This window comes from Bidens hawaiensis, unplaced genomic scaffold (assembly GCF_021521415.1).
Source record: "Bidens hawaiensis isolate Kalapana, Puna unplaced genomic scaffold, B.hawaiensis_p1.1 tig00013978_1, whole genome shotgun sequence".
Taxonomy (NCBI): domain Eukaryota; kingdom Viridiplantae; phylum Streptophyta; class Magnoliopsida; order Asterales; family Asteraceae; genus Bidens; species Bidens hawaiensis.
This window is the reverse complement of record NW_027492195.1, coordinates 106,868-117,095: the sequence shown is the minus strand read 5'-3', so window position 1 is coordinate 117,095 and position 10,228 is coordinate 106,868. Positions and strand designations below refer to the sequence as shown.

Here is a 10,228-nt window from a genome sequence, read left to right as displayed (position 1 = left end):
TGATGGGTCGATTTGAAGGGTGGAAAGCTAATTTGGTTGCAGATGGGTTCAAGATTTTGGATGGGTTTAAGTTTAACCCAGAAAGATGAAGAAATAGCCCCTCAAGTATCTATACCTTTTTTTCTTTTCTTTCTTCAAAGAATGACAAATTTCTTGTTGTATTCAAAGGATGTTTGGGATTCTTTATTTTTTCGTTCTTGTGACTTATGAAAAAGTCCTAAGTTAAAATTTTGTGATTTATGGAACTTTTTCTCTCACGTATTAAAGAAATCCAACACTTTTTTAACTTTTTAAAAAGTTATAAGGAGGCAAAATAAGGAATCCCAAACACCCCTTTAGGCGACTATGTTGTCTTAATCGGAGTCACGCTGCCCTTCAGAGTTTGGCTCTTGTCACACCCCAACCTAAGACGGAAATTTCGGGCCGTGATCTGATTGTCACAACTCACAAGGTTACTATCATGCAACATTATAAGTTTCAATATCTATATAAGTATTTCAAATAAACAATTATTCATTACAATATCTCAAAACAAACACAAATCAAAATCATAAATTTAATTGTCTCATTAAATTTCTTCTAGCATAAGTCCTTAAACGATCTTCTAACTTCAAATACATCATACGATGACATGCATATGCGTTGAAAATAAAATAGTTTTGTCAACACGAGGTTGAGTGAGTAAAACACCAGATTTTCATGATTATATAATAATAATAATAATAATAATAATAATAATAATAAATAAGAGGGCAGATTGTGTCAAGTGATAAGCAATTTAACCAAGCATATAAACAAATCAATCAAACCATAAAGAAATGGCTAAACCGTTGCTATGCGAATGGGCATTGGTTACCAAAAACGAGGTATCGGTGAAACCATTGTCAATGCGTCGGACGCCGGCCACTACGACGGTCGTATGATCATACTAGACTGAGATTATGCTGGACCTCTCCGAATGCGGAAGCATATAAAGCAAGTAAGCACATAAACAAGTAAGGTATAAATTGTTAAACACAAGTGACAACAATTGCAAGTTGAGTAATATATAGTAATAAAATAAATATAACGCATATGTCCCCAAAACAGTTAAAAATGAGTTAAAAGAGGGAGTGAGATACTCACCTGATTAGATGAACGGAATACAAACGATGATGATGGAAGAATGATGAACCCTTCGGGATACACCGACAATGATTCCTAGTTAAATAGGACAATATAAATTAATTATAAATAATATAGCACAATTTAATACTAACATCTGGCCCCTCGCACCACCAATATTGTCCGCTCTGTTCACGAAGAGCTCACGGATTTGTTTTTGGTTGCCCAAATGGAGACTTCCCAGGAGGTCACCCATCCTAGTACTACTTCCACCTAAGCACGCTTAACCGTGGAGTTTTCATATGCTTCACAGCCAATTAAGCCCAAAAGGCGTTGGTGATTGAAGAGGCAGGACATTTACTTATGAACCAAGGATCTCTCTTGTCCACGGCCGATGTGGGATTTGCCTAAGAGTGGGACGATGTTGTGTTTGCCAAGAGTGTTACAGCTCGGGCTTTCCCACAGGAAATCATATCGCCGACTGCCGCTTGACAGTCATTATGCCCAGGGCTGGCTTCGAGAAAACAAATTTTTTTTGGCCTTAAGTAAAAGGAACATTTTGTTAGGTTTAAACAATTTAATTTTAAGTGGGCTTACTTGGTTATGATTTGAGTTGTATAAAAAAAACATTTGTATAAAAATAAACTTAAAAATGTCTCAAATAAGACTAGAACTTACAACCTCTTGATTAGATGTCATACCTCTTTGCCGTCAGACCAAAATAGTGGTTATGTAATTGTGTTGAAGCATTGATTATACATATTTTTTTCATAAAAATACATATAATTTTAAAAAAAAAAACAAATTCGGGCATGTGGTCGTCGACTACCCTGCCACACCCTTAGGCATGCTCTGGTTGTGCCATCACAAGCGCATAACTCTCTGGCGTAACACATGGTGGACTAAAACCCGGGTGGGCTCCGCGTTCGAACTAACAACCTATCTCAAATCATTTATTTTCAATATTCACCCAAATGTGACATAAGTGGGATTCGAACTTCGATCTTCACTGAAAAATCCAAGCCTCTTACCATTAGACCACAAATGTGAGATTGAATTTATACCGGGTTGAATCCTGAAGTTCAAAAAAACCAGATTTTTGTTATAAAGAATGATTTAAATGTAACCAACTTTATGATTTTGCAAACTTGACCTTAAATAATTGTTATTTGAACTATCAAGTATCAACCATAGGTTTTGATCTTTTGTTACGTCACACTCTGCATTGCTCACGGGCTATACGTGACCGATTGATTGATGTTGTATCTTACATGGCAGAATTTAAAAGTCAGTTATTAACAACAATAATCTTAAATAATAAGGCAACGAGTTGAAGACTTGGTGTAGCACGTCATTTATCAATCATCATAATATTAAGTTGGTTCCAAGCAAAAAGGGGATTCATGGCTTCCATCAACACTTTCAAAAGTAAGGCCTCCTACCACCATCAAGTGATCCTTATAATCATCGATCGCCTATCATTTTTGGGAAATACATGCTAAAACACATACACCAACATAAAAGCCAGTAAGTTAATGATAGGCCGACTCATCAAAACATTTGCAGGAGTTTCAGTGTATCATATATTTCATAAAAATGCATTTCAAATCAAATTTCATAGGGTGATCACTAACCCACTTGCGTATTAACTTGTATGCATATACCATCCAGCCCTTTGACATCAACAACATGTGGAACTCAGTTTTTATATAGTTAATTGTGTGTGCCGACCGTAATTTTCACTACTTAATGATTTGCACTCCAAACATGTTAATGCGTGACATATGAGACTACATGAAAATCCGACACGATAATACACAATAAAATCTATATTTAGGGTTAGTATATTAATTCCTCAAAATATGTGTTAGAGTTCAAAGCATAACTTAAAACGTAAAACCAACACAACACAAGGTTACTCGAACCTTAAAATAAAATAAATAAATAAATATAAGTTGTTTGAAATTAATGCTCGTATTACTTTAGCATGTGCATGTCAACACATTAATTGGCTCACACGAGCAAATTAACACATTTAGTGCCCCGGTATTGAATGAAAAATATATATTAAAATAGTTAGTAATGAAAATTAGAAAGTATAAACAATATTCTGACATGAGATATATTTGAAATTGAGCTGGTGAGATGAATATCAATTATCTCTTAAACTTAATTTGTTTCAAATTTAAATAAATTTTGTAAGGTGGTTTGCAAGTTATAAATTTATATATTATGAATGGGTAAAGGTAACATAAATGAAGTGCGAAAGGCATGTTAGATTAACAGATTTATGATATATTATAGTGGGTGGTTACTTATTCAGATATAGATTAATTTATTGGCCGGACAAAATGAAATGAAAAATGAATGAAACTTGGGATGAAATTGAATGATTCAGTACATTTTATTATCATTTTGTTTTTTTTTTGACAAGTATTATCATTTTGTTTAACATGATTAATGGAAAGAGTTATTCATTTATGTTGTTTGCTATATGTTTTTAATATTTTTATTCAAATTATCATTTAATATGACATATTTAAAAAGAGAAAATCATCTGTTACATGTATTTTTATATTTTAATAAATTAATATTATTTTATTTATAGACATATTTCATGTTTTATATGATCTAGATGTATATGTTGTTTCTATTTAGTACTTAATTAGTCATTTGTAGTATTTGTACTTAAATGGCAAGATGAGATGAATGAAGGTAACCAACGATTTGAGAGTAAATCTCCTTCTTTGTAATTCTTCTTCTACAATTATTTAACTCAATTATCGTTTATATTGTAACAGATGATGCAATCAAAGATAAAAGGTGGTGTGATAGCGAATGTGGTAATGGTTTCCATGGAATATGTGATGAGATGAAAAAAGCATGAAGAAACTAACACTTCAATTAAATAGTATATATTAAAGGGGTAAAGTTAAAATACAAAGAACAATAAAAATGAGAAGGGTGAGAAGGAATTCAGTCCATTGATCTTAAATTTGAATGGCTAAGATTAATTTAATAAATAAAAATTGATGAAAAGGGCATTAAGGTAATAACCCACATTTGTTGACTTTCTCTCTCCACATGCAAGACACATGTCAATTCCCCCATCATTTTAAAATGTCAATAACTTTTTCATACGATGTTATTTTTTTAAAAAAAATTCACCACAATAATAAAGCGTTTTCTTATATTTAATATGAGTATCATATTGTTATATAGAAATTAAAAAAACAATAATGGGTTTTTTAATTGTGTTTTTTTGTTGTTCATTGTTTCATTGTGTAATATGTTGTTTCCATTGTGTTTTACATTTCAAGTTATTGTGTTATATATATTCACCATTGTGTGTTACGTTTTAGGCCACTGTGTTATACGTATTTGCCATTGCGTCTTACGTTTTAGGTCATTGTTTTATACGTATTCACCATTGTGTTTTACGTTTCAAGTTATTGTGTAACATGATTTAATGGCGAAAAAAGACACAATGATGTGCGAAAAGACACAATGGCGAAAAAAGACACAATGGTGTGCGAAAAGACACAATGACGAAAAAAGACACGATGATAAGCGAAAAGACACAATGGTGTGCGAAAAAACACAATGAAGAAAAAAAACACAGTGGTGTGCGAAAAGACACAATGACGAAAAAGACACAATGATAAGCGAAAATACACAATGGTGTGCGAAAAAACACAATGACGAAAAAAGACACAATTATAAGCGAAAAGACACAATGGTGTGCAAAAAGACACAATGGTGTGTGAAAAGACACAATTATAAGCGAAAAGACACAATGATAAGCGAAAAGACACAATAGTGTGCGAAATGACACAATGACGAAAAAATACACAATGACGAAAAAAGACACAATGATAAGCGAAAAACACAATGGTGTGCGAAAAGACACAATGGTGTGCGAAAAAAGACACAATTATAAAGGAAAAAACACAATGGTGTGCAAAAAGACACAATGACGAAAAAAGACACAATGATAAGCGAAAAGATACAATGGTGTGTGAAAAGACACAATGACGAAAAAAGACACAATTATAAGCAAAAAGACACAATGGTGTGCGAAAAGACACAATGACGAAAAAAGACACAATGATAAGCGAAAAAGACACAATGGTGTGCGAAAAGACACAATAACGTAATTTTGTTTTAAATTTTATATAACAAAAATCATACTCATATTAAAGATAAAAACACGCTTGCTATTATGATGAATTTTTTTTTTAAAAAATATCATACAAAAAAGTTATAAACGTTCTAAAATGATGGGGGTATTAACATGTGCCTTGCATGTGGGGAGAAAAAATATGCACAATTACCTTTATACCATTTTTCCTTTGATCCTCATTTAACACATGTCAATTATTTATGGCTTTTCACACTTCTTATTTTTATTACCCTTTGTAGAATAATTTAACCCTATATTAAAGTTATATAATGTAGTGTGTATGAATATTGAATATATAATATATTATATATTAAAATATAAATTGTCATTTCATTCCTATACTGTAAACAATATTACATTCTATTTAAACACCATTTAAAACAAATTAATCACAACCATTAATCAAATACATAAATAGTTGATATCCACACCGACAACGTTACAAATATATAGAGTTTAGAATTATTTTATACATAAAACTTTTTAAATAATGCCCTTACTATTATTTTCATTTTATTTCTTAATTTTTAAGAATTAAGCAGTCGATTTTCACAAATAATCTTCTATATCTCCACTTTATTTCTACTGAGATATTAAACACGCTTGTGTTGACCTCACAGGGGTATCTCCCTTAGCTGGTTTGAGGGATAATGGGTTTGTAGCTGGGCAAGCAATGAAAAGGGCTGAAACGAAGAAGGTGGAGAAACATGCTAAAGCCTGCGAAGAGAACCAACATGTTTTTGTCCCTCTGGCTTTTGATACATTTGGCTCCTTGGCACCGGAAGCTATCCGTTTCCTAACCAGGGTCCAACAGGTTGTGCATAGCAATGTGTCGACTCCAAAGGGGCAGGGGTATGTTTTTAGCAGGTTAGGGTTTGCAATTCAGAAAGGGGTGGCGGCGCAGCTTGTTGCCCGCCTACCTGCTATATTGATGTAATATCTATGTTTCTATATATTGTAGTTGGTTTAATTAAAAGTAAAAAAAAAAAAACTTTCAGTTGATTATTAAACTTAGCGTCTAAGAACCTTCTAATTAAGGTGATACTTTGTATTTAAATTTGGTAGTAAAAAGTTCAAAAATCAAATTAAACTTGACATATATAAAAAACGCGTAAATTTTATGATTGAAATAATAAAATTAACTAAAAAGATTTAGAATGATAATGATTTTGGAAGATAACGGGAATTAATTAATAATAATATTTGGGAGATTAAAGCGAACAATACATTTTGTTAGTTAAATTTGAAGTTTAAAATATAGTTTTTGTATTTATTTTGTTATTTCCAAAATTTCATTAATTAGGTCTTTTAATTTAGCTATCATTTATTACTTTTAATTTTATTTATATATTTCAAAGTTTAAAAACCGTTAAAAAAATTTTAAAAAGTTTTTGAGTTTTAATTTATAGAAAAGAAAAAATAGATTTGCCAGATTTGGTATAATTTTGGTAAGGGTAAAGTCGGCATAGTAAAAGTAAGAGGGTTAATATAGGTAAAAGACACATTTGTTGATTCACATTCACTCGTGCGACTCCTAAACACTTCTGTTCTGACTTCTGCGTTAAGTTTCAAATTTTAGGGTTTTTGTTTTTTCTTCTTCTCTTGACATCAATGGAAACCATTTCTGGGTCGTGAAAGATGAACGGAGTACGTTTCGGCATGGTGGTTCCGAAGCCGGAAGAGATGGGTGTGATTGGTTCTCAATTCTTAAGGGTTTTGAACGTGAAGAATTGTTATCTGAAACGTTTTGTGGCCACTGTGAAAGTCTTCTTCATGATCGTGTCATATCCATCCATAATATTAAGCTTTGATATATTTTTTTTTGCTTTGAAATTTTATAATAAAGTGTTTATTTTGTGAATTGTGATGAATCAGTTGTTAGATAATTTGTATGATTTTGATTAAATTGAGTTTAATGGATATTTGATTTCTTAGTGTTTGCATATGAAGTTTTGTATGTAATGTCTGCATATTTTCTAATATATTTTGACATTTTGAAGTCAAAACTATTCTTAATTCACAAAAGTGGATATTATCTGATTTCTTTTGTAGCTTATGATGTTGGGTAGGGGTGGCAAATGGGTTGGGTTGGGTCGGAACGGGTTAGGGTCGGAATGGGTCAATTAAAAAATGGTTGTTTTGGTTCGGGTCGGAACGGGTTAGGGTCAACAGGTTCGGGTCAGAATGGGTCAAGGTCGGAACGGGTCAAAACGGGTTTCGCATCATTTTTTTTTGTTTTTTTTTGAATGAGGACAACGGAGGAAACATTTTAGTTTTTTTTTAATTTTTTCGCTTTTGATTTATATTTTGAGTTATGATTTTTTTATTAATTTTTTTGAATTTTTATTGAGATCAAAAACTCCTAAAAGAACATAATGTTGGGTAGTATCATAAATTATTGAGAAGTCAAGATTGCCACCTGTTATGATTCATAATGCATTAAAAAATAATTTAGAATGAATCAAAAACCGAAAAATAAACAACAAAGTGTTGCTTTATAGTGTTCTTGAAATTCTTTACCGCGATTGTATTCGTCAAGTCCGACTAGCTAGATATATTGTTTATTTATGAAGATAATATTAGCAGCATTTATTTGTTATCTAAATTGTGTTTTCTTTTGTTTGTAAACTAGTTTAAAGTAGATGTACTTATTGTTTATTTTTTTTTATTTTCTGGCAGGAAAACGCCTCAAGAAATCATCAATCTCAAGTGTTGGCTCTACTCAATCAGACGATATTCACGACAGATGTTCAGAATTTTGTATTGAAGAATCTTTGAACAAGAAAGATTCTTCGGGGTACAGTCACTCAGGAAGTCAGAAACGCTATGTTGACAAGTTCTCCCCAGCGTCAGTGGACAAGAAGCGTGTAACCTCATCTGGTTTATCAAAATCTGGTGCATTGTTTGATGATGGAGTACATGAATATTCTTCAATGGAATATGAAGCGCGGTCGGAGGAGCAGAAGGAAATGTTGAGGTTTATGAATGTTGGAAGAAAGACGGACTTTACGCACTTTGAGAAAGTTAACGGGAGGAACGTGAATGTGGTTTAAGGGCTTGAGTTGCACACTCAAGTCTTTAATGTTGAGGAGCAAAAGAAGATTGTTGAATCCGTCTATGAATTTCAGCGCATGGGCCAAAAGGGGCGACTTAGAGGTTTGTATTCTGTTAATGGGTTTAAACGGGTTACTTTTCGTCCAAAGTATTATATATTTTATAAATAATGTGTTAAATACGGTCACGAAATTATATTATCTCAACCAAAACATGTTTTTAAAATAGAAGGATAGGATTTAGGAGGTTTCTTGCATTAATAACAGACCGTTGGTGACTTCTGACCGGTTTAGTTTATCTTTTATTCTATTTATTTTATATTACCCGTTCAAACATAAAACACAACCTGAGTTAATTCATTCATGACTAAAGATTTCTTACATAAACTGTATATTATAAACACCTAGCTTTAAATACTAAAACTGTGTCGTTTCTTTATACTGATAATAATTATGAAATTTTGCAGAGCGGACATACACAGAACCTGCAAAGTGGATGCGAGGCAAAGGGCGCGTTACAATTCAATTTGGCTGTTGCTATAATTATGCAGTGGTATGTATCAATTTCATCACTCTTTATAATTCCTATTCAGCGTATACATTATATGGTTTTGTATTGACCTTTTGTCAAAATTTTCAGGATAGAAACGGGAACCCTCCGGGAATAAATAGAGACGAAGAAGTTGATCCTCTACCTCCAGTATTCATAAATATGATCAAAAGACTGGTGAGGTGGCACGTTCTACCTCCAACATGTGTTCCTAACAGCTGCATCGTGAATATATATGAAGAAGGAGATTGCATTCCACCGCATATCGATCATCATGACTTTGTTAGACCGTTTTGCACAATTTCGTTCTTGACCCAATGCAACATACTGTTTGGTTCAAACCTCAAGATTATCGGGGCTGGAGAGTTCGCAGGCCCGTTTTCCATATCTTTACCTGTCGGGTATGAAATTATATTTCCTTAAGTGTTTTTAGTTTATGATTATATTTCTATGAATTAAATTCTGGATGTGATGGTTGACTTTTCAAATTTACATAATGCAGATCGGTGCTCGTGTTGAAGGGTAACGGTGCTGATGTCGCCAAACATTGTGTCCCAGCTGTACCCGCCAAAAGGTATGATCTCGATTCTCAAATAACCGTTGTCATATTTATAAGTGTTCAATTCATCATCAAATTTATATGTTAATTTCATTGTATTTGTTGCAGAATTTCTATCACATTCAGGAAAATGGACGAGAGCAAAATTCCTTACACTTACTCACCTGATCCCGAGTTGCAAGGTCTACGGCCTTTGACCGTAACTTCAGTTAAATCATCACCACAAAAAACGCCGATCAAAACTAATGAAGCATCTCGTGTTTCTGCTCCTGCTCGTGTTGTTTCAAATCAGAGTAGACCGTCTCTCTTTACCGGAGAAGATGATTTCCCACCGCTAGGATCTGCGAGTGGTAGCCGGCATTCGGGTTATAAGAAGAATGTTTCCAAGGCTTGAAGTTTGTTTCTAACTTTCTATAGTCTGCTGGCAAGTCCCATTAGATATTAATTCATTTCGACGTGATTAGGAAAATTGTATGGTATCGATTTGACTGTTTAGCGCTATGTTATGTTTTGATTTGTTTTATTTTTTGCTGTATTCAGTAACAGTTGTTGGAAGTGAAATAAATCAATAATTCTGTAATGATTAAATAATGGAAAGTTTTGTTTTCATAATGACGATTTTTTTTTTACATTCTAAACATAGTCTTAGATCCTAGATATAGTGAAGTAACCTTGCGGTGGTGAAGCTTGGACTAGGTCATGAAGGTGACCGAATATACTTATAAAAACTTTCGGACGAAATTGTTAAAATTTATACTACGAATTGAAAAAACGGCGGT

General features: G+C 32.8%; 1 pseudogene across 1 annotated transcript; it reads left to right on the top strand.

Annotated features, from left to right (window-relative positions):
* Positions 1-6,824: 6,824 nt before the first annotated feature.
* LOC143545483 (RNA demethylase ALKBH9B-like) lies at positions 6,825-10,024 on the top strand (annotated as a pseudogene). Its single transcript, XR_013137430.1, has 6 exons — positions 6,825-7,087; positions 7,967-8,443; positions 8,808-8,893; positions 8,981-9,291; positions 9,393-9,464; positions 9,558-10,024. The product of XR_013137430.1 is annotated as an RNA demethylase ALKBH9B-like (transcript).
* Positions 10,025-10,228: the final 204 nt, after the last annotated feature.